The sequence below is a fragment of the Salvelinus fontinalis genome, chromosome 12, assembly GCF_029448725.1.
Source record: "Salvelinus fontinalis isolate EN_2023a chromosome 12, ASM2944872v1, whole genome shotgun sequence".
In the NCBI taxonomy this organism is placed as follows: Eukaryota; Metazoa; Chordata; class Actinopteri; order Salmoniformes; family Salmonidae; genus Salvelinus; species Salvelinus fontinalis.
The window spans coordinates 56,459,617-56,486,060 of record NC_074676.1 but is presented as its reverse complement, the minus strand read 5'-3'; the positions used below and the strand labels follow the sequence as shown (position 1 = coordinate 56,486,060).

Here is a 26,444-nt window from a genome sequence, read left to right as displayed (position 1 = left end):
GGAGAGGAGAGGGGGATAGGAGAGGAGAGGGGGATAGGAGAGGAGAGGGGGATAGGAGAGGAGATGAGATGAGGAGAGGCACTGTGTGAGTCAAAAGAGGAAGTAGTTCTATCGGGGTGGTTTTTTGGTACAAAAAAAATAGACCGTCTGAGTCCCCGTCTCCCTTCCGTCCCTGAGAGAAGCAGAAGTTTATTCGAATAATAAAATGCCGAGCTTTGTTGAGGAGCACTACAGCTGGTCTTCTCAGACCAACTGTTTAACGCTGCTCATTCAGCAAATAACAACTAACCCACATTAGTTATTCTTCAACCCTCTGTCTCCACACACACCTTGAGAACGTCTTCTGTTCATCAACACACAGAGGAACCTTACTGTGCTTCGCTCTGTGTCTATGGCTGTGTCACAAATGGCACCCTATTCACTACTTGATTTTTATTTGGTATTTATTTAACCTTTATTTAACTAGGCAAAGTCAGTTAGGAACAAATTCTTATTGACAATGACGGCAAAACCCCGGCCAAACCCAGACGACGCTGGGACAATTGTTGTGCGCCGCCCGATGGTACTCCCAATCACAGCCGGATGTGATACAGCCTGGAATCGAACCAGGGTTTGTAGTGATGCCTCTAGCACCGAGTTGCAGTGCCTTAGACCGCTGCGCCACTCTGGAGCCCTTAAAATGCATTACTTTTGACCGGAGCCCTATGAGAGTCTTATGAGCCCTATGGGGGTCTTATGAGCCCTATGAGAGTCCTATGAGAGTCCTATGAGAGTCCTATGAGCCATATGAGAGTTCTATGAGAGTCCTATGAGCCCTATGGGAGTCCTATGAGCCCCATGAGAGCCCTATGAGCCCTATGGGAGTCCTATGAGCCCCATGAGAGTCCTATGAGCAACCCATGAGCCATATGAAACCTATGGGAGTCCTATGAGAGTCCTATGAGCCCTATGAGAGTCCTATGAGAGTCCTATGAGAGTCCTATGAGAGTCCTATGAGAGTCCTATGAGCCCTAGGACAGTCCTATGAGAGTCCTATGAGAGTCCTATGAGCCCTATGAGAGTCCTATGAGAGTCCTATGAGAGTCCTATGAGAGTCCTATGAGAGTCCTATGAGAGTCCTATGGGAGTCCTATGAGAGTCCTATGAGAGTCCTATGGGAGTCCTATGGGCCCTATGAGAGTCCTATGAGAGTCCTATGAGAGCCCTATGGGAGTCCTATGAGCCCTATGAGAGCCCTATGAGCCCTATGGGAGTCCTATGAGCCCTATGAGAGTCCTATGAGCCCTATGAGAGTCCTATGAGCCCTATGGGAGTCCTATGAGCCCCATGAGAGTCCTATGAGCAACCCATGAGCCATATGAAACCTATGGGAGTCCTATGAGAGTCCTATGAGCCCTATGAGAGTCCTATGAGAGTCCTATGAGAGTCCTATGAGAGTCCTATGAGCCCTAGGACAGTCCTATGAGAGTCCTATGAGAGTCCTATGAGCCCTATGAGAGTCCTATGAGCCATATGAGAGTCCTATGAGAGTCCTATGAGAGTCCTATGAGAGTCCTATGGGAGTCCTATGGGAGTCCTATGGGAGTCCTATGGGAGTCCTATGAGAGTCCTATGGGAGTCCTATGGGGGTCCTATGGGGGTCTTATGAGCCCTAGGACAGTCCTATGAGAGTCCTATGAGAGTCCTATGAGAGTCCTATGAGCCATATGAGAGTTCTATGAGAGTCCTATGAGAGCCCTATGGGAGTCCTATGAGCCCTATGAGAGCCCTATGAGCCCTATGGGAGTCCTATGAGCCCTATGAGAGTCCTATGAGCAACCCATGAGCCATATGAAACCTATGGGAGTCCTATGAGAGTCCTATGAGCCCTATGAGAGTCCTATGAGAGTCCTATGAGAGCCCTAGGACAGTCCTATGAGCCCTAGGACAGTCCTATGAGAGTCATATGAGCCCTATGAGAGTCCTATGAGAGTCATATGAGCCCTATGAGAGTCCTATGAGAGTCCTATGAGCCATATGAGAGTTCTATGAGAGTTCTATGAGAGTCCTATGAGAGTCCTATGGGAGTCCTATGGGCCCTATGAGAGTCCTATGAGAGTCCTATGAGAGTCCTATGAGCCCTATGAGAGTCCTATGAGCCATATGAGAGTCCTATGAGAGTCCTATGAGAGTCCTATGAGAGTCCTATGAGAGTCCTATGAGCCCTATGAGAGTCCTATGAGAGTCCTATGAGACCTATGGGAGTCCTATAAGCCCTATGAGAGTCCTATAAGCCCTATGAGAGTCCTATGAGCCCTATGAGAGTCCTATGAGCCCTATGGGATCCCTGAGCCCTATGAGTCCAATGAGCCCTATGGGAGCCCTATGATCTCTATGGGAGCTCTATGAGCTCCATGGGAGCCCTATGACTCCAATGAGCTCTATGGGAGTCCTATAAGCCCTATGAGCCCTATGAGAGACCTATGAGCCCTATGAAACCTATGGGAGCCCTATGAGCTCTATGGGAGCCCTATGAGTCCAATGAGCTATATGGGAGCCCTATGAGTCCAATGAGCTCTATGGGAGCCCTATGAGTCCAATGAGCTCTATGGGAGCCCTATGAGTCCAATGAGCTCTATGGGAGCCCTATGAGCCCTATGAGAGCTCTATGGTAGCCCTATGATCTTTATGGGAGCCCTATGAGCCCTATGAGTGCTCTATGGGAGCCCTATGATCTCTATGGGAGCCCTATGAGCCCTATGAGAGCCCTATGATCTCTATGGGAGCCCTATGATCTCTATGAGAGCCCTATGAGTCCTATGAGCCCTATGATCTCTATGGGAGCCCTATGATCTCTATGGGAGCCCTATGAGCCCTATGATCTCTATGGGAGCCCTATGATCTCTATGGGAGCCCTATGAGCCCTATGAGAGCTCTATGGTAGCCCTATGATCTCTATGGGAGCCCTATGAGCCCTATGAGAGCTCTATGGGAGCCCTATGATCTCTATGGGAGCCCTATGAGTCCTATGAGCCCTATGATCTCTATGGGAGCCCTATGATCTCTATGGGAGCCCTATGATCTCTATGGGAGCCCTATGATCTCTATGATCTCTATGGGAGCCCTATGATCTCTATGGGAGCCCTATGAGCCCTATGAGAGCTCTATGAGAGCCCTATGATCTCTATGGGAGCGCTATGATCTCTATGGGAGCCCTATGATCTCTATGGGAGCCCTATGATCTCTATGGGAGCCCTATGATCTCTATGGGAGCCCTATGAGTCCTATGAGCCCTATGATCTCTATGGGAGCCCTATGATCTCTATGGGAGCCCTATGATCTCTATGGGAGCCCTATGAGCCCTATGATCTCTATGGGAGCCCTATGATCTCTATGGGAGCCCTATGAGCCCTATGAGAGCTCTATGAGAGCCCTATGATCTCTATGGGAGCGCTATGATCTCTATGGGAGCCCTATGATCTCTATGGGAGCCCTATGATCTCTATGGGAGCCCTATGAGTCCTATGAGCCCTATGATCTCTATGGGAGCCCTATGATCTCTATGGGAGCCCTATGAGTCCTATGAGCCCTATGGGAGTCAGATGAGCCCTGGTCAAAAGTAGTGCACTACATCTGGAATATGGTTCTATTTTTAAATGCACCTTGTGTCTGTAAAGAAACACCTGGAGGTACGGGGCATACCGATTCAACGCTCCAGATTACCGTCTGGTTATCTCCGGATATTCTCCAGGCCGTAACGACGCTTGGTTACCTACAGTACCTTCAAAACAGGGATTCAAGCAGGAGAAAGTCTGGTAGTAAAACTCTACCAGGCTGCAGGGCCTTCATTATGAAGAGGATTTGTTCTGGGTTGATGAATCGTAATGCCAGATCAATCACAGAGAGTGAAAAGTAATTATGAATCTGAGGTCTAAGGGCACAGTGTTGGTTACGGGGCATATTAAACTAGATACAGCTTCTCTGTCTGTCCTGTCCTCTGCTGTTCCTGCCTGGTAGAGATGGGGTGTTGGTCTCCCAAACAAGCCATGACTAAAAACACCCCTGAGACTATCTAGCTGCTTAATCAATTAGAGCCAGAAGCATCTAGTGCTATCAGAACAAGTTACATGTGGCTGGTAGAAGAGAGTAGGAGCGCTCTCTCCCTCTCTCTGTCTCTCTCTGTCTCTCTCTGTCTCTCTCTGTCTCTCTCTGTCTCTCTCTGTCTCTCTCTGTCTCTCTCTGTCTCTCTCTGTCTCCGTTTTCCTCTCTCTCTGACTCCGTCTTCCTCTCTGTCTCTGTCTCTCTCTTCCTCGCTCTCTCTCTTCCTCGCTCTCTCTCTTCCTCGCTCTCTCTCTTCCTCGCTCTCTCTCTTCCTCGCTCTCTCTCTTCCTCGCTCTCTCTCTTCGTCTCTCCCTCTCTCCCTCTCTCCCTCTCTCCCTCTCTCCGTCTCTCCCTCTCCGTCTCCGTCTCTCCCTCTCCGTCTCTCCCTCTCCGTCTCTCCCTCTCCCCCTCTCCCCCTCTCTCCCTCTCTCCCTCTCTCCCTCTCTCCCTCTCTCCCTCTCTCCCTCTCCCTCTCCCTCTCTCCATCTCTCCCTCTCCCTCTCTCCCTCTCCGTCTCCCCCTCTCTCCCTCTCCGTCTCCCCCTCTCTCCCTCTCTCCCTCTCTCCCTGTCCCTCTCTCCCTCTCTCCGTCTCCGTCTCTCCCTCTCCGTCTCTCCCTCTCTCTCTCTCTCTCTCCCTCTCTCCGTCTCTCCCTCTCTCCGTCTCTCCCTCTCTCCGTCTCTCCCTCTCCGTCTCTCCCTCTCCGTCTCTCCCTCTCCGTCTCTCCCTCTCCGTCTCTCCCTCTCCGTCTCTCCCTCTCCGTCTCTCCCTCTCCGTCTCTCCCTCTCCGTCTCTCCCTCTCTCCGTCTCTCCCTCTCTCCGTCTCTCCCTCTCTCCCTCTCTCCCTCTCTCCCTCTCTCCGTCTCTCCCTCTCCGTCTCTCCCTCTCCGTCTCTCCCTCTCTCCCTCTCCGTCTCTCCCTCTCCGTCTCTCCCTCTCCGTCTCTCCCTCTCCGTCTCTCCCTCTCCGTCTCTCCCTCTCCGTCTCTCCCTCTCCGTCTCTCCCTCTCCGTCTCTCCCTCTCCGTCTCTCCCTCTCCGTCTCTCCGTCTCTCCCTCTCTCCGTCTCTCCCTCTCTCCGTCTCTCCCTCTCTCCGTCTCTCCCTCTCTCCGTCTCTCCCTCTCTCCGTCTCTCCCTCTCTCCGTCTCTCCCTCTCTCCGTCTCTCCCTCTCTCCGTCTCTCCCTCTCTATAAATGTAAAGGCTTTATTGGTATGGGAAACATATGTTAACATTGCCAAAGCAAGTGAGGAAGATAATAAACAAAAGTGAAATAAATAGAAGTGAACAGTAAACATTACACTCACAGAAGTTACAAAAGAATAAAGACATTACAAATGTCATATTATGTTTATATACAGTGTTGTAACGATGTACAAATGGTTAAAGTACAAAAGGGAAAATAAATAAGCATAAATATGGGTTGTATTTACAATGGTGTTTGTCTCTCTCTCTGTCTCTCTCTCTGTCTCTCTCCCTCTTTTCCTCTCTCCCTGTCTCTCCCTCCCACCCTATTTTCCTCTCTCCCTCCCTCTTTTCCTCTCCCTCTTTTCCTCTCTCCCTCTTTTCCTCTCTCCCTCTTTTCCTCTCTCTCAACTCTTATTAAACTGAAACAATAGCGAACAAGTGGTTAAATATTGAGAAACAGAACTAGCCAACATGATGTGCCTGATACTTTAATGAATATGAATTATATATCTCCTGTAGCTATCGATGATGTATTTGATGTTATTATGACAGTATGTGTCTGCCTGCTGTCTCCTAGTCTTATCGCTCCTTATTTAGAAACAATTACCCAGAATGCATCCACATGTCTCCTAAGTCACCATCTCTACATCTGCTAGACATATTACAATATTAACACATCTCTAATAAGTAAAGCAAGTCTATCAATTTGCACATCCGGGTCTGCGTCCCAAACCCTAAAAAACATGGTAGCGTACTATATAGGGAATAGGGCACCGTTTGAGACTCATACCTGTTGGCGGCACCGTGGCTCTGACAGGGCTGATGGTAGTATTCATGGATTCACCTCTGTACCTAAAATTATGACTACTCCTCTATGGGTAGGGGTGGGGAGAGGAGAGGAGAGGAGAGGAGAGGAGAGGAGAGGAGAGAGGGGTGGGGAGGGTTGGGGAGAGGAGAGGAGAGGAGAGGAGAGGAGAGGAGAGGAGAGGAGAGGAGAGGAGAGGAGAGGAGAGAGGGGTGGGGAGGGTTGGGGAGAGGAGAGGAGAGGAATATGACTTACCAGATTCTTCAATGCAGAGAGAGAGGAGAGAGGCCAGACAGTCACAGTCACTACAGGATCACAGAGGGGCCAATCACGGGGTCAGACACCTTGACACACAGACAGACAGACAGAGAGACAGTCAGACAGTCACTCAGTCAAATAAACAGTCAATCAGATAAAGTCAGTCAGTCAGACAGTCAGTCAGATAAACAGTCAGTCAGACAGTCAGTCAGATAAACAGTCAGTCAGACAGTTAGATAAACAGTCAGTCAGTCATATAAACAGACAGTCAGTCAGATAAACAGTCAGTCAGATAAACAGTCAGTCAGACAGTTAGATAAACGGTCAGGCAGTCAGATAAACAGTCAGGCAGTCAGATAAACAGTCAGTCAGTCAGACAGGTGGATAAACAGTCAGTCAGTCAGATAAACAGACAGTCAGATAAACAGTCAGACAGTCAGATAAACAGTCAGTCAGTCATATAAACAGACAATCAGTCATATAAACAGTCAGTCAGTCAGATAAACAGACAGTCAGATAAACAGTCAGACAGTCAGATAAACAGACAGTCAGTCAGATAAACAGTCAGACAGTCAGATAAACAGTCAGTCAGTCAGATAAACAGTCAGACAGATAAACAGTCAGTCAGTCAGATAAACAGTCAGTCAGTCAGATAAACAGTCAGACAGTCAGATAAACAGTCAGTCAGTCAGATAAACAGTCAGACAGTCAGATAAACAGTCAGTCAGTCAGATAAACAGTCAGGCAGTCAGATAAACAGACAGTCAGTCAGATAAACAGACAGTCAGATAAACAGTCAGACAGTCAGATAAACAGACAGTCAGTCAGATAAACAGACAGTCAGATAAACAGTCAGACAGTCAGATAAACAGTCAGTCAGTCAGATAAACAGTCAGACAGTCAGATAAACAGTCAGTCAGTCAGATAAACAGTCAGACAGTCAGATAAACAGTCAGTCAGTCAGATAAACAGTCAGTCAGACAGATAAACAGTCAGTCAGTCAGATAAACAGTCAGACAGTCAGATAAACAGTCAGGCAGTCAGATAAACAGTCAGTCAGATAAACAGTCAGTCAGACAAACAGTCAGTCAGTCAGATAAACAGTCAGTCAGAGAAACACAAACTGATTTAGAAAGCCTATACACCTGTTATTAAAATAAAAATATAAAAACATACACATTTATTTGCATTTCACCAAAACATCGAATCTTTCTTGAAATTGTCACAGAAAATGAGATTACTTTACAATAGAATCTATAATTTCTATTACAGAAAGTTTCAATTGAAATGAAATACTTTCGACTGCATGGAAAGGATATAATTGAGGAGGTGGTCTATTTTTGGTGCTGTTTGTCTATGTGTGCCCTACATCCTGTGTAGAAACGAAACTTAATAAATAAATATGATAATATAATCCAGGTAGGTAAGCATGGGGATACATGGGTGGGGGTGGACTAGCTTAGTGTCTCCAGGGCCCTGGGATGTGTTCCCTCCCTGTTGAGGGGCCCTTTTGTTCTGTGATAAATTAACGTTGTCAGTTCCCCACGTCGCCATGTTGTGGGGTGTACTACAGGGAGCAGGAGACTCACTCAACAACAACGGGATTTTTTTTGTTTGGTTTTTTTTTCCTCTCCCCATTTTAGCTTTCATTTATTGTTGTTGTGCACATACGCACACACACACACACACACACACACACACATACGCACACACACACACACAAACGCACACACACACACACACATACTCACACACACACACGCACACACACACACACACACACACACACACACACACACACGCGCATACTTACACACACAGACACACGCACACACACATACTTACACACACACATACATACACACACACATACATACACACACACATACATACACACACACATACACACACACACACACACACACACACACACACACACACACGCGCGCATACTTACACACACAGACCCACACACAGACACAAGCGCATACTTACACACACAGACACACACACACACACACACACACACACTCAAGCGCATACTTACACACACACACACACACACACAAGCGCATACTTACACACACAGACACACACACAGACACACACACACACACACACACACACACACTTTCCAATTCTAGCAGCAAACATAACAGATGTAGCCTATAGACCCATTCATCCCCAGAACAGTGTCTTAGTATTGTTCTGTTGTATGAGAGACTCAGAACAATTGGAATACCTTGAATTTCTCCAAACAGAACTCTCACTACATACCTATCTAGGTTCTCTACCTGCCCAGAAAGGTTTCAGACAATAATCTCATTATTTGCTCATTTTGTTTTTTAGGAATGAAATGATTTAAAATATTATTATTATTTTTTTAGCTGTATATTTATATTGTCCTGAGCATTAATGTCCGTAGAATTCAAACTAGAATCATTTTATTGAGGCAAGGGGGCATATTTTAAATGTTCGGACTTTTTGGATTAAAATCGATATTGTGATCCGACTGTTTTACAGACTTATAAACGTATGAATGATTAGGGTATGATTAGGAGACAGATGTACGTTTCTTATATTAAAACGGACTGTTCCATGTGCTCTCTCAGCAGTAAAAGACAACCTTCCCTCAGTCTCCCCATATCTTATCTAAGATCAGAAATTCAGATTATTATTTGGCAAAAGATAACATTTGGATTCAATACATAGTGTGTTCTCTATGATAGTCAAATTCTTCACGTACACAATCTGTGTGTGTGTGTGTGTGTGTGTGTGTGTGTGTGTGTGTGTGTGTGTGTGTGTGTGTGTGTGAGTGTCTGTCCTAAAAGGAACATTATTCTCTTCTGTAGTACACTACCTTTTGACCAGAGCCCCTATAGACCCCTGCTCAAAAGTAGTGCACTATAACGGGACTATAGGGGGGCATTTGGGACACAATCACTAACTATTTTACTGGCCATACAAATCATGATTTCATGTATTTGCATATTTATCTGAGAATGAAGAAGAGACAGTGTGGCCAATTTTTTTTTAGAAACTGCCAAGGGGATGCAAATATTATTACCAGCTCACACGTGGTTACATCCAACTAACAGTTCGTCATCATCATCATCATCATCATCATCAACGATCCTTCTATATTTACTATGTAGGCCTGTGTAAGCATCTTTCAAATAGAGGACTTCCAATGCAACAGTATCACAAACGCAGAACTTACTGCAAAAAAAAAATATTACAATTAAGACATTTTAATTTGTATAAAGTGGTTACATCCAACAAACAGTTGTCCTGTAGTGTTTTTTGGAAGTCAGTCATCACTGGCAATAAATATAATTCTATATTGACCACGTAATAACATACACAGAGTCACTAAACAGGAGAGCTCAATATTCAACTCAGGATAGCTTTCAAAAATAAAAATGATAAACAGTAACCTCAGATCGTGACGAACACTGTGATGACGAAGGGTGAACCAAGATATCAACTGATCTGAACAGAGAACAGATGGAATACAATCCATCCATCACACTTTTCCTCAAAATTATATTTTCCCAGCAGCGCTCAGAAAACGGAAATAAGCAAGTTTTGAAAATCTGACGTATCAAACTGTCTGCTGGAGGTGAAAGACAGTTTAAACACACCTGGCCAATCTGACGTATCAAACTGTCTGCTGGAGGTGAAAGACAGTTTAAACACACCTGGCCAATCTGACGTATCAAACTGTCTGCTGGAGGTGAAAGACAGTTTAAACACACCTGGCCAATCTGACGTATCAAACTGTCTGCTGGAGGTGAAAGACAGTTTAAACACACCTGGCCAATCTGACGTATCAAACTGTCTGCTGGAGGTGAAAGACAGTTTAAACACACCTGGCCAATCTGACGTATCAAATTGTCTGCTGGAGGTGAAAGACAGTTTAAACACATCTGGCCAAAGGGAGCCCAGAGCCAGGGCCAAGTTTACAAGGTTGCATCTCAAATGGCACCCTATTCCCTATGTAGTGCACTACTTTTGACCAGGACCCATAGGGAGTAGGGTGCCATTTTGGACACAGCCCAAAGCAGAAGCAGTAGCATGACTAGCCTAATATATTTAAAGTCTCCAGTAGTATCCTTGTGGCCTTAAGCCATGGGGCAGAAATCCATAGCCGAGGATGAATTCATCACAACGACTAAAACGTCAGCCTCTTCTGCTTCAAGACTCACTTATGTAATCATTTTAATAGTCGTTATCGTTAGAATAACATTATATCCTACCAGGCGATTTCTTTCCAATGTAGCTACAGCCATCCAGGACCTCTATACCAGGCGGTGTCAGCAGTACTTCTATACCAGGCGGTGTCAGCAGTACCTCTATACCAGGCGGTGTCAGCAGTACCTCTATACCAGGCGGTGTCAGCAGTACCTCTATACCAGGCGGTGTCAGCAGTACCTTTATACCAGGCGGTGTCAGCAGTACCTCTATACCAGGCGGTGTCAGCAGTACCTCTATACCAGGCGGTGTCAGCAGTACCTCTATACCAGGCGGTGTCAGCAGTACCTCTATACCAGGCGGTGTCAGCAGTACCTCTATACCAGGCGGTGTCAGCTGTACCTCTATACCAGGCGGCGTCAGCTGTACCGCTATACCAGGCGGCGTCAGCTGTACCTCTATACCAGGCGGCGTCAGCTGTACCTCTATACCAGGCGGCGTCAGCTGTACCTCTATACCAGGCGGCGTCAGCTGTACCTCTATACCAGGCGGCGTCAGCTGTACCTCTATACCAGGCGGCGTCAGCAGTACCGCTATACCAGGCGGCGTCAGCAGTACCTCTATACCAGGCGGTGTCAGCAGTACCTCTATACCAGGCGGTGTCAGCTGTACCTCTATACCAGGCGGCGTCAGCTGTACCGCTATACCAGGCGGCGTCAGCTGTACCTCTATACCAGGCGGCGTCAGCTGTACCTCTATACCAGGCGGCGTCAGCTGTACCTCTATACCAGGCGGCGTCAGCAGTACCGCTATACCAGGCGGCGTCAGCAGTACCTCTATACCAGGCGGTGTCAGCAGTACCTCTATACCAGGCGGTGTCAGCTGTACCTCTATACCAGGCGGCGTCAGCTGTACCGCTATACCAGGCGGCGTCAGCTGTACCTCTATACCAGGCGGCGTCAGCTGTACCTCTATACCAGGCGGCGTCAGCTGTACCTCTATACCAGGCGGCGTCAGCTGTACCTCTATACCAGGCGGCGTCAGCAGTACCGCTATACCAGGCGGCGTCAGCAGTACCTCTATACCAGGCGGCGTCAACAGTACCTCTATACCAGGCGGTGTCAGCAGTACCTCTATACCAGGCGGTGTCAGCAGTACCTCTATACCAGGCGGTGTCAGCAGTACTTCTATACCAGGCGGTGTCAGCTGTACCTCTATACCAGGCGGTGTCCGAGGAAGGCCCAAAAAACTGACTCCAGTCACCCAAGTCCTAGACTGTTCTCTCGCACGGCAAGCGGTACCGAAGCGTCAAGTCTAGGTCCAAAATTAACAGCTTCTACCCCCAAGCCATTAGATTGCTGAACAATTAATGAAATGGCCATCCGGACAATTTATATTGACCCCCCCCCCCCCCTTGTTTTTACACTGCTGCTACTCGCTGTTTATTATCTATGCATAGTCACTTTACCCCGACCTACATGTACAAATTACATCGACTAACCTGTACACCCACACATTAACTCGGTACCGGTGCACCCTGTATATAGCATCGTTATTGTTATTATATTGTGTTACTTTTTATTACATTTTTTACTTTCGTTTTTTAAGCAAATATTTTCTTGACTCTATTTCTTGAACTGCATTGTTGGTTAAGGGCTTGTAAGTAAGCATTTCACTGTGAGGTCTACTACACCTGTTGTATTCAGCATTTCACTGTAAGGTCTACTACACCTGTTGTATTCAGCATTTCACTGTAAGGTCTACTACACCTGTTGTATTCAGCATTTCACTGTGAGGTCTACTACACCTGTTGTATTCAGCATTTCACTGTGAGGTCTACTACACCTGTTGTATTCAGCATTTCACTGTAAGGTCTACTACACCTGTTGTATTCAGCATTTCACTGTAAGGTCTACTACACCTGTTGTATTCAGCATTACACTGTAAGGTCCACACCTGTTGTATTCAGCATTTCACTGTAAGGTCTACTACACCTGTTGTATTCAGCATTTCACTGTAAGGTCTACTACACCTGTTGTATTCAGCATTTCACTGTAAGGTCTACTACACCTGTTGTATTCAGCATTTCACTGTAAGGTCTACTACACCTGTTGTATTCAGCATTTCACTGTAAGGTCTACCTACACCTGTTGTATTCAGCATTTCACTGTGAGGTCTACTACACCTGTTGTATTCAGCATTTCACTGTAAGGTCTACTACACCTGTTGTATTCAGCATTTCACTGTAAGGTCTACTACACCTGTTGTATTCAGCATTTCACTGTGAGGTCTACTACACCTGTTGTATTCAGCATTTCACTGTGAGGTCTACCACACCTGTTGTATTCAGCATTTCACTGTAAGGTCTACTACATCTGTTGTATTCAGCATTTCATTTGTAAGGTCTACAACACCTGTTGTATTCAGCATTTCACTGTGAGGTCTACTACACCTGTTGTATTCAGCATTTCACTGTGAGGTCTATTACACCTGTTGTATTCAGCATTTCACTGTGAGGTCTACTACACCTGTTGTATTCAGCATTTCACTGTGAGGTCTACTACACCTGTTGTATTCAGCATTTCACTGTAAGGTCTATTACACCTGTTGTATTCAGCATTTCACTGTAAGGTCTATTACACCTGTTGTATTCAGCATTTCACTGTAAGGTCTACTACACCTGTTGTATTGAGCATTTCACTGTAAGGTCTATTACACCTGTTGTATTCGCTGCATGTGACAAATAAAATTTACTTTGATACCCTGACTTTACTAAACACACTGACAAACGACTGAGAAATACCCTGACTTTACTAAACACACTGACAAACAACTGAGAAATACCCTGACTTTACTAAACACACTGACAAACGACTGAGAAATACCCTGACTTTACGAAACACACTGACAAACGACTGAGAAATACCCTGACTTTACGAAACACACTGACAAACGACTGAGAAATACCCTGACTTTACGAAACACACTGACAAACGACTGAGAAATACCCTGACTTTACGAAACACACTGACAAACGACTGAGAAATACCCTGACTTTACGAAACACACTGACAAACGACTGAGAAATACCCTGACTTTACGAAACACACTAAACCCACTACTGAGAAAGGAAATGTACCCTTAAAAAGAAGAAGCTTATTCAACCTCTGCTGTAAAACCCTTTTTCTTCATATTCAAATAAATGGCTGCAATTTACATTTAATTCAGAATCCATTAGAATCATTTGGGTTATAAACCATGTTCCAGCCAACAGCAGCAGAGAGAAATAGTCCTATTATCTAAACTATTTAACACTCTGAAATGGGAACCATTCCTAATCAAACTGACGTGATCAGACAACGCATAGACCCATTTACTACTTCAAAAGAGGCCTAATCTGTCAAAGAAATGTCATTTAGTGGTTGAAAATGTCTTTATACTTTGGAGTAGGATGGGACGGACTTCCAACCGGACAATATTACTAATTTTCTTTTTTTTTTTTTTTTACTTTTACCTCGTTTTTCTCAACCAATTCTCCTGGTATTCAACTGGTAGTTACAGTCATGTCTCATCGCTGCAACTCCCGTACGGACTCGGGAGAGGGTGAAGGTCGAGAGCCGTGCGTCCTCCGAAACACGACCCAACCAAGCCGCACTGCTTCTTGACACAATGCACATCCAACCCAGAAGCCAATGTGTCGGAGGTGATTCTACACCTGCATTGCTTGCTGTTTGGGGGTTTCAGGCTGGGTTTCTGTACAGCACTTTGAGATATCAGCTGATGTAAGAAGGGCTTTAGAAATACATTTGATTTGATTTGAAACACCGTACACCTGGCGACCCGGTCAGCTTACACTGCGCCCGGCCCCCCACAAGAGTCGCTAGTACGCGATGGGACAAGGACATCCCTGCCGACCAAACCCTCCGCTAACCCGGACGACGCTGGGCCAATTGTGCACCGCCCCATGGGTCTCCCGGTCGCGACAGAGCCTGGACTAGAACCAGGATCTCTAGTGTCTTAGACCACTGAGACAGAGCCTGGACTGGAACCAGGATCTCTAGTGTCTTAGACCACTGAGACAGAGCCTGGACTGGAACCAGGATCTCTAGTGTCTTAGACCACTGAGACAGAGCCTGGACTAGAACCAGGATCTCTAGTGTCTTAGACCACTGAGACAGAGCCTGGACTGGAACCAGGATCTCTAGTGTCTTAGACCACTGAGACAGAGCCTGGACTGGAACCAGGATCTCTAGTGTCTTAGACCACTGAGACAGAGCCTGGACTGGAACCAGGATCTCTAGTGTCTTAGACCACTGAGACAGAGCCTGGACTGGAACCAGGATCTCTAGTGTCTTAGACCACTGAGACAGAGCCTGGACTGGAACCAGGATCTCTAGTGTCTTAGACCACTGAGACAGAGCCTGGACTGGAACCAGGATCTCTAGTGTCTTAGACCCCTGAGACAGAGCCTGGACTGGAACCAGGATCTCTAGTGTCTTAGACCACTGAGACAGAGCCTGGACTGGAACCAGGATCTCTAGTGTCTTAGACCACTGAGACAGAGCCTGGACTGGAACCAGGATTCTAGTGTCTGCTCTGGTCAGGGATCAGTTTACTGTGTTGATAATGGTACAGAGTACAGGGTCTTAAGGTGGTCTGCTCTGGTCAGGGATCAGTTTACTGTGTTGATAATGGTACAGAGTACAGGGTCTTAAGATGGTCTGCTCTGGTCAGGGATCAGTTTACTGTGTTGATAATGTCTATTGATTTGTATGTTCTCCTCTCCTAATGCAGTAGATCCTGGTTTGGATGAGGAGCAGTTATACTATATGTGGACAGACAGAACTCTGCTCCTGAAGTGCTCCAGACAGACAGACAGACAGACAGACACAGACAGACACAGACAGACACAGACAGACAGTTTGAACTCTGCTCCTGAAGTGCTCTCCACAGACAGACAGACAGGACAGACAGACAGGACAGACAGAAGGCAGGTTGATGGTCTCTTGAGTGTCTAAAAGGTAGACCAAAGACCATGAAAAATAAATATCCCTCAAATCACCTTGGCCTTTACTCTCTCTGACAGAGCTTTATAGTGTATTTATAACCAACCAAGAGGTGAAGTCTTGTGTTTTTTTAAAGCATATTGGTCCCTAAGAGAAAAGTGAAATGTATGTTTCAGGTGGGTAAAATGCACATGTTAGGGTAGCTTTTCTAAACTAGTTGCTAATGGACCGAAAGGGTTATGCCTGAGGGGACCCAGAGCCAGGGCAGAGGGTCATCTCTACAAGCCAGGAGCCAGTCTCTCCAGGGCAGGAGAAGGGGCCAGTCTCTCAGGAAGTACCAGTACCAGATTAATGTGGAGCTATTATACAGGAAGTACCAGTACCAGATAAAATGTGGAGCTATATACAGGGAGTACCAGATCATTGTGGAGCTATATACAGGAAGTACCAGTACCAGATAAAATGTGGAGCTATATACAGGGAGTACCAGATCATTGTGGAGCTATATACAGGGAGTACCAGATCAATGTGGAGCTATATACAGGGAGTACCAGATCAATGTGCAGCTATATACAGGAAGTACCAGTACCAGATCAATGTGGAGCTATATACAGGAATTACCAGTACCAGATCAATGTGGAGCTATATACAGGAAGTACCAGATCAATGTGGAGCTATATACAGGAAGTACCAGATCAATGTGGAGCTATATACAGGGAGTACCAGTACCAGATCAATGTGGAGCTATATACAGGAAGTACCAGATCAATGTGCAGCTATATACAGGGAGAACCAGTACCAGATTAATGTGGAGCTATATACAGGAAGTACCAGATCAATGTGGAGCTATATACAGGAAGTACCAGATCAATGTGGAGCTATATACAGGGAGTACCAGATCAATGTGGAGCTATATACAGGAAGTACCAGATCAATGTGGAGCTATATACAGGGAGTACCCGTACCAGATCAATGTGGAGCTATATACAGGAAGTACCAGATCACCGTGGAGCTATATACAGGAAGTACCAGTACCAGATCAATGTGGAGCTATATACAGGGAGTACCAGTACCAGATCAATGTGGAGCTATATACAGGGAGTACCAGATCAATGTGGAGCTATATACAGGAAGTACCAGATCAATGTGGAGCTATATACAGGGAGTACCAGTACCAGATCAATGTGGAGCTATATACAGGAAGTACCAGTACCAGATCAATGTGGAGCTATATACAGGAAGTACCAGATCAATGTGGAGCTATATACAGGAAGTACCAGATCAATGTGTAGCTATATACAGGAAGTACCAGATCAATGTGGAGCTATATACAGGAAGTACCAGATCAATGTGGAGCTATATACAGGAAGTACCAGATCAATGTGGAGCTATATACAGGAAGTACCAGATCAATGTGGAGCTATATACAGGAAGTACCAGATCAATGTGGAGCTTTATACAGGGAGTACCAGATCAATGTGGAGCTATATACAGGAAGTACCAGATCAATGTGGAGCTATATACAGGAAGTACCAGATCAATGTGGAGCTATATACAGGAAGTACCAGATCAATGTGGAGCTATATACAGGGAGTACCAGATCAATGTGGAGCTATATACAGGAAGTACCAGATCAATGTGGAGCTATATACAGAGAGTACCAGTACCAGATCAATGTGGAGTTATATACAGGAAGTACCAGTACCAGATCAATATGGAGCTATATACAGGAAGTACCAGTACCAGATCAATGTGGAGCTATATACAGGAAGTACCAGATCAATGTGGAGCTATATACAGGAAGTACCAGATCAATGTGGAGCTATATACAGGGAGTACCAGATCAATGTGGAGCTATATACAGGAAGTACCAGATCAATACCAGATCAATGTGCAGAGGTACGAGGTATTTGAGGTAGATACAGTACCAGTCAAAAGTTTGGACACACCGACTCATACAAGGGTTTTTCTTTATTTTTACTACTTTCTACATTGTAGAATAATAGTGAAGACATCAAAACTATGAAATCAGGATAGATAATAATAATGTGTTTGAGGTAGATATGTACATGAAGGCAGGGTAAAGTGACTAGACATCAGGATAGATAATAATAAGGTATTTGAGGTAGATATGTACATGAAGGCAGGGTAAAGTGACTAGGCATCAGGATAGATAATAAGGTATTTGAGGTAGATATGTACATGAAGGCAGGGTAAAGTGACTAGGCATCAGGATAGATAATAATAAGGTATTTGAGGTAGATATGTACATGAAGGCAGGGTAAAGTGACTAGGCATCAGGATATATAATAATAAGGTATTTGAGGTAGATATGTACATGAAGGCAGGGTAAAGTGACTAGACATCAGGATATATAATAATAAGGTATTTGAGGTAGATATGTACATGAAGGCAGGGTAAAGTGACTAGACATCAGGATAGATAATAAGGTATTTGAGGTAGATATGTACATGAAGGCAGGGTAAAGTGACTAGGCATCAGGATAGATAATAAGGTATTTGAGGTAGATATGTACATGAAGGCAGGGTAAAGTGACTAGGCATCAGGATATATAATAATAAGGTATTAGAGGTAGATGTGTACATGAAGGCAGGGTGAATTGACTAGACATCAGGATAGATAATAATAAGGTATTTGAGGTAGATATGTACATGAAGGCAGGGTAAAGTGACTAGGCATCAGGATAGATAATAATAAGTGTAAAATAGAGAACAGAGTAGCAACAGCAAATGATGTGTAAAAGTGTGTGTGTGCGTGTGTGTTGTGTCGGTACGCGTGTGTGTTGTGCATGTGTATGTGAATGTGTGTGTGTTTTGTGTAAGACTGTCAGTGTAGTGCAGGGGTCGGGAACCTATGGCTCCCGAGCCAGGTGTGGCTCTTTTGATGATTGCATCTGGCTCGCAGATAAAACAAAATATTCTCACTTTAAAAATAAATTTAAAAAAATTAAAAAAATGTATCCCCTTTTCTCCCCAATTTTCGTGGTATCCAATCGCTAGTAATTACTATCTTGTCTAATCGCTACAACTCCCGTACGGGCTCGGGAGAGACGAAGGTCGAAAGCCATGCGTCCTCCGAAGCACAACCCAACCAAGCCGCACTGCTTCTTTAACACAGAAGATTGCGAAAAGAAAAAAAGATGACGAGTATCGTACATTTCAGGACGAATGGACCGAAGAATTCGCCTTTGTGGAGAGAGCAGGTTCTGCGGTGTGTCTAGTTTGCAATGACAAAATTACATCGATGAAACGGTCGAATGTAAAAGCGGCACTTCGACAAATTCAGAGGCTTATTATACTGACATTTAGTTGAATTCACTTTTAAAATATATTATATGGCTCTCACTGAAATAAATTTCCAATTTTTTTGCTTTCATGGCTCTCTTAGTCAAAAAGGTTCCCGACCCCTGGTGTAGTGTGCCAGTGAGTTTGTATACAGTGTGTATATAGAGTCTTGTAAGTTTGCATAGAGTCAGTGCAACATATGTAAATAGTCTGGGTAACTATTAATGAACTATTTAACAGTCTTATGGCTTGGCAGTGGATGCTGTCTCGGAGCTGGTTGGTCCTAGAGCCGATGCTCCCGTACCATTAGCAGAGTGAACAGTCTTATGGCTTGGCAGTGGATGCTGTCTCGGAGCCGGTTGGTCCTAGAGCCGATGCTCCCGTACCGTTAGCAGAGTGAACAGTCTTATGGCTTGGTAGTGGATGCTGTCTCGGAGCCGGTTGGTCCTAGAGGCGATGCTCCCGTACCGTTAGCAGAGTGAACAGTCTTATGGCTTGGCAGTGGATGCTGTCTCGGAGCCGGTTGGTCCTAGAGGCGATGCTCCCGTACCGTTCGCAGAGTGAACAGTCTTATGGCTTGGCAGTGGATGCTGTCTCGGAGCCGGTTGGTCCTAGAGGCGATGCTCCCGTACCGTTAGCAGAGTGAACAGTCTTATGGCTTGGCAGTGGATGCTGTCTCGGAGCCGGTTGGTCCTAGAGCCGATGCTCCCGTACCGTTAGCAGAGTGAACAGTCTTATGGCTTGGCAGTGGATGCTGTCTCGGAGCCGGTTGGTCCTAGAGGCGATGCTCCCGTACCGTTCGCAGAGTGAACAGTCTTATGGCTTGGCAGTGGATGAAGTCTTAGGCCTTCCTCTGACACCGCCTGATGTAGAGGTCCTGGATGTCAGGAAGCTCGGCCCCACTAATGTACTGGTCTGTCTTCGTCACCCTCTGTAGCACCATGCGATTGAGGGCGGTGCTGTTACCATACCAGGCGGTGATGCAGCCAGTCAAGATGCTCTTGATGGTGCAGCTGTAGAACTTTTTTGAGGGATCCGAGGGCCCATGCTAAATCTCTTCAGCCTCCTGAGGGGAGCGCTATCGTGCCCTATGTGTGTGTGTGTGTGTGTGTGTGTGTGTGTGTGTGTGAATGTTCACGTCTGTGTGTGTGGGTGTGTGTGTGTGTGTGTGTGTGTGTGTGTGTGTGTGTGTGTGTGTGTGTGTGTGTGTGTGTGTGTGTGTGTGTGTGTGTGTGTGTGTGTGCGTGCGTGCGCGCGCATGTTCACGTCTGTGTGTGTGGGTGTGTGTGTGGACCATGTTTAGTCCTTAGTGACGTGGACACCAAGGAACTGAAAGCTCTCGACTACAACCCAGCTGATATCTCCCCTCCTTCTCCTGTCGTCCACGATCAGCTCCTTGGTCTTATCAACATGACAGAGTGGCTTCCAAGTGAAGTGAGATCGGGGGAATCACGTTATTGTGAGCTACTGTATGTTTTCTCCACGCAAGGAGCAACGCAGGGCACTTCACTCTCAAACTGTTTGGGTGAATCGTTTTTCAGCCCCAGGCGATTAATCCCTCCCTGTTTTAGGAATGCTCACTATGTAGGGAATCTAAGCAGAGATGGCTGTCTCCTTTCCCCCCCCCCCCCCCCCCGCCCTCCTCTCCTCTCCTGTCCTCTCCCCCACCACCCCCCTCTCCTCTCCTCTCCGAGGGCTTAGACAAACCCTTTTCTGTTTATTCATCTATCTATCTATCTATCTATCTATGTTCTGTTCACTCTCTATATCACACAGATCTATCTCCTCTGTTCACTCTATCACACAGATCTATCTCCTCTGTTCTCTCTCTCTATCACACAGATCTATCTCCTCTGTTCTCTCTCTCTATCACACAGATCTATCTCCTCTGTTCTCTCTCTCTATCACACAGATCTATCTCCTCTGTTCACTCTCTATCACACAGATCTATCTATGTTCTGTTCACTCTCTATATCGCATAGATCTATCTCCTCGCCTCTGTTCACTCTCTATATCACACAGATCTATCTCCTCTCCTCTGTTCTCTCTCTATCACACAGATCTATCACACAGATCTATCTCCTCTGTTCACTCTCTATCACACAGATCTACTTTAAAAAAAACATCTTTCTGAGAAATTTTATTAGTATATTTTTTTTTAAATATTTCCCCGTTTGTTTGAGCATATAATATAGTCGTAATATAGGCATAATATAGTATTAATATAGTAACAATAGTCATAATATATTAAAAACATAGTACTAATATATTCATAATATAGTTATAAGACAGTCATAATATAGTACTAATATAGTATTAATATAGTAACCGTACAGTATTAACAATATAGTCGTACAATGGTACCAATATAGTCATACTACAGTCATAATATCGTAATAATATAGGCGCAATATAGTATGAATATAGTCATAATAAAGGCATAATATAGTACTAATATAGGCATAATACAGGCACAATATAGTATTAATATAGTCTTGATATAGTACTAGCATAGTAGTAGTATAGTCATAATACAGTCACAATATAGTACTAATATAGTCATAATGTAGTACTAACATAGTCATAATATAGTACTAATATAGTCATAATATAGTACTAATATAGTACTAATATAGTACTAATATAGTACTAATATAGTCATAATATAGTACTAATATAGTCATAATATAGTCATAATATAGTACTAGCATAGTAGTAGTATAGTCATAATACAGTCACAATATAGTACTAATATAGTCATAATGTAGTACTAACATAGTCATAATATAGTACTAATATAGTCATAATATAGTACTAATATAGTCATAATATAGTACTAACATAGTCATAATATAGTACTAATATAGTATTAGTATAGTCATAATAATAGTCATAATATAGTACTAATATATAATTAATATAGCCATTATATGGTCATAATATACTATTAATATAGTAGCAATAGTCATAGTATGGTACTAACATAGCATTAGTTATTATATAGTCATAATATAGTACTAAAATAGTCATAACAATCATAATATAGCATTAATATAGTAACAATAGTCATACTATATTCATCATAGTACTAATATTGTCATAATATAGTACTAATATCGTATTAATATGGTCCTAATACAGTCACAATATAGTAACAATACAGTCATAACAGGCGTAACAGTCATATCATAGTACTAATATAGTCATAATATAGTACTAATAGTCATAATTCAGTATTAATAAAGTCATAATACAGTATTAATACAGTCATAAGATAGTACTATTATAGTATTAATACAGTCATACGATAGTACTATTATAGTATTAATACAGTCATAATAGAGCATTAATAGTCATAATAGTCATAACATAGTATTATTCTAGTAATAATATTGTACTAATATAGGCATAATAGTCATAAAATAGTACTAATATAGTCATATAGTACTAATGTCGTATTAATATAGTCATAATATAGTACTAATAGTCATAATATAGTCATAATATAGTACTAATATAGTCATAATATAGTTATAATATAGTACTAATATAGTACTAATATAGTCATAAAATAGTACTAATATAGTCATAAAATAGTACTAATATAGTCATAAAATAGTACTAATAGTCATAAAATAGTACTAATATAGTCATAAACAGTCATAATACAGTCATAAACAGTCACAATATAGTACTAATATAGAATTAATAGTCACAATATAGTACTAATAGTACTAATATAGTCACAATATAGTACTAATATAGAATTAATAGTCACAATATAGTACTAAGTCATAATAGTCATAATATAGTACTAATATTCAAAATACAGTCATAATATAGTCTTAATATAGTAACAATATACAAGTAAGTCATAATAGTCATACTATAGTAGTGTTATAGTAATATTATAGTATTAATATTCATAATATAGTAACAATATAGTAATAGTCATAATATAGTTATACTATAGTAACAATATAGTCATAATATAGTTATACTATAGTAACAATATAGTCATAATATAGTTATACTATAGTAACAATATAGTCAGTCATAATATAGTTATACTATAGTAACAATATAGTAATATTCATAATATAGTTATACTATAGTAACAATATAGTCATAATATAGTTATACTATAGTAACAATATAGTCATAATATAGTTATACTATAGTAACAATATAGTCATAATATAGTTATACTATAGTAACAATAGTCATAATATAGTTATACTATAGTAACAATATAGTCTTTAATATAGTTATACTATAGTAACAATATAGTCATAATATAGTTATACCATAGTAACAATATAGTCAGTCATAATATAGTACTAACAGCCATAATATAGTACTAATATATTCATAATATAGTTATACTATGGTAACAATATAGTCATAATATAGTTATACTATAGTAACAATATAGTCATAATATAGTTATACTATGGTAACAATATAGTCATAATATAGTTATACTATGGTAACAATATAGTCAGTCATAATATAGTTATACTATGGTAACAATATAGTCATAATATAGTTATACTATAGTAACAATATAGTCATAATATAGTTATACTATAGTAACAATATAGTCATAATATAGTTATACTATAGTAACAATATAGTCAGTCATAATATAGTTATACTATAGTAACAATATAGTAATATTCATAATATAGTTATACTATAGTAACAATATAGTCATAATATAGTTATACTATAGTAACAATATAGTCATAATATAGTTATACTATAGTAACAATATAGTCATAATATAGTTATACTATAGTAACAATATAGTCATAATATAGTTATACTATAGTAACAATATAGTCATAATATAGTTATACCATAGTAACAATATAGTCAGTCATAATATAGTACTAACAGCCATAATATAGTACTAATATATTCATAATATAGTTATACTATGGTAACAATAGTCATAATATAGTTATACTATAGTAACAATATAGTCATAATATAGTTATACTATGGTAACAATATAGTCATAATATAGTTATACTATGGTAACAATATAGTCAGTCATAATATAGTTATACTATGGTAACAATATAGTCATAATATAGTTATACTATAGTAACAATATAGTCATAATATAGTTATACTATGGTAACAATATAGTCAGTCATAATATAGTTATACTATAGTAACAATATAGTCATAATATAGTTATACTATGGTAACAATATAGTCATAATATAGTTATACTATAGTAACAATATAGTCTTTAATATAGTTATACTATAGTAACAATATAGTCATAATATAGTTATACTATAGTAACAATATAGTCATAATATAGTTATACTATAGTAACAATATAGTCAGTCATAATATAGTTATACTATAGTAACAATATAGTCATAATAGAGTTATACTATGGTAACAATAAAGTCATAATATAGTTATACTATAGTAACAATATAGTCTTTAATATAGTTATACTATAGTAACAATATAGTCATAATATAGTTATACTATAGTAACAATATAGTCATAATATAGTTATACTATGGTAACAATATAGTCAGTCATAATATAGTTATACTATAGTAACAATATAGTCATAATATAGTTATACTATGGTAACAATATAGTCATAATATAGTTATACTATAGTAACAATATAGTCTTTAATATAGTTATACTATAGTAACAATATAGTCATAATATAGTTATACCATAGTAACAATATAGTCAGTCATAATATAGTACTAACAGCCATAATATAGTACTAATATATTCATAATATAGTTATACTATGGTAACAATAGTCATAATATAGTTATACTATAGTAACAATATAGTCATAATATAGTTATACTATGGTAACAATATAGTCATAATATAGTTATACTATGGTAACAATATAGTCAGTCATAATATAGTTATACTATGGTAACAATATAGTCATAATATAGTTATACTATAGTAACAATATAGTCATAATATAGTTATACTATGGTAACAATATAGTCAGTCATAATATAGTTATACTATAGTAACAATATAGTCATAATATAGTTATACTATGGTAACAATATAGTCATAATATAGTTATACTATAGTAACAATATAGTCTTTAATATAGTTATACTATAGTAACAATATAGTCATAATATAGTTATACTATAGTAACAATATAGTCATAATATAGTTATACTATAGTAACAATATAGTCAGTCATAATATAGTTATACTATAGTAACAATATAGTCATAATAGAGTTATACTATGGTAACAATAAAGTCATAATATAGTTATACTATAGTAACAATATAGTCTTTAATATAGTTATACTATAGTAACAATATAGTCATAATATAGTTATACTATAGTAACAATATAGTCATAATATAGTTATACTATGGTAACAATATAGTCAGTCATAATATAGTTATACTATAGTAACAATATAGTCATAATATAGTTATACTATGGTAACAATATAGTCATAATATAGTTATACTATAGTAACAATATAGTCAGTCATAATATAGTTATACTATAGTAACAATAGTCATAATATAGTTATACTATGGTAACAATATAGTCATAATATAGTTATACTATAGTAACAATATAGTTATAATATAGTTATACTATGGTAACAATATAGTCATAATATAGTTATACTATAGTAACAATATAGTCATAATATAGTTATACTATAGTAACAATATAGTCATAATATAGTTATACTATAGTAACAATATAGTCAGTCATAATATAGTTATACTATAGTAACAATATAGTCATAATATAGTTATACTATAGTAACAATATAGTCATAATATAGTTATACTATAGTAACAATATAGTCAGTCATATAGTACTAACAGCCATAATATAGTACTAATATAGTCATTGTCCGAATATAGTCATACTATAGTAACAAAATAGTAAAAATAGTAAGTCAAAAATAGTCATAATAATAGTCAATATAATCATATAGTATTAATATAGTAGTAATATAGTATTAATATAGTATTAATATAGTCACAATATTTGAATTATTTATTTTATGCAGTTCTCTCATATTTTAATCAAGGGTCCCAAAATAGTGAACGCGACTGTAAATAGTTTGTTGTTTTCAAAATAAATGCAAATATGTACAGCTACGTCTCTGTTAACTATGTCAGGAGCATTCTTTACCTGCAACCTATTAATTAACTTAGGACCAACATGTACTGTGTATGGTAATACCAAGCATTATTAAAAACTAATAAAGTATTCTTCAACTGGAGACTACCGACGAAACATTTGATAGACAAATAAACTTAATAAAAAGGACAATCTTGCTGAAACGGTATTCCAAAAATGGTACCTTATTCCCTGTATAGTGCACTACTTTTGACCGGGGACCATAGGAATACAATAGGCAACAGGGTGCCATTTTGGATACAGAACATCAATACCATCAATACCATCAGAACATCAATACCATCAATACCTCAGAGCAGCATGTAGTATCTAGATGTCATTAGTATATATTTCATTGTGACATAATACACACAGTTACATGTAAAGGTTTAGCTGTGTATTTCACTGTGACATAATACACACAGTTACATGTA

At 40.9% G+C, this 26,444-nt stretch overlaps 1 protein-coding gene across 2 annotated transcripts in view; it reads right to left on the bottom strand.

The window, feature by feature from the left end:
* The window catches only part of LOC129867622 (lipoma-preferred partner homolog), a 376,963-nt gene that overhangs the window by 307,239 nt on the left and 43,280 nt on the right, over positions 1-26,444 (bottom strand). The window contains exon 3 of one of the 2 annotated variants that reach the window (XM_055941139.1): positions 6,324-6,412. The exons of the other annotated variant lie outside the window; for it this stretch is intronic. The gene's annotated coding sequence lies outside the window, so the exon portion shown is untranslated. The remainder of the gene's footprint in view (positions 1-6,323; positions 6,413-26,444) is intronic. 2 annotated transcript variants of the gene reach the window in all.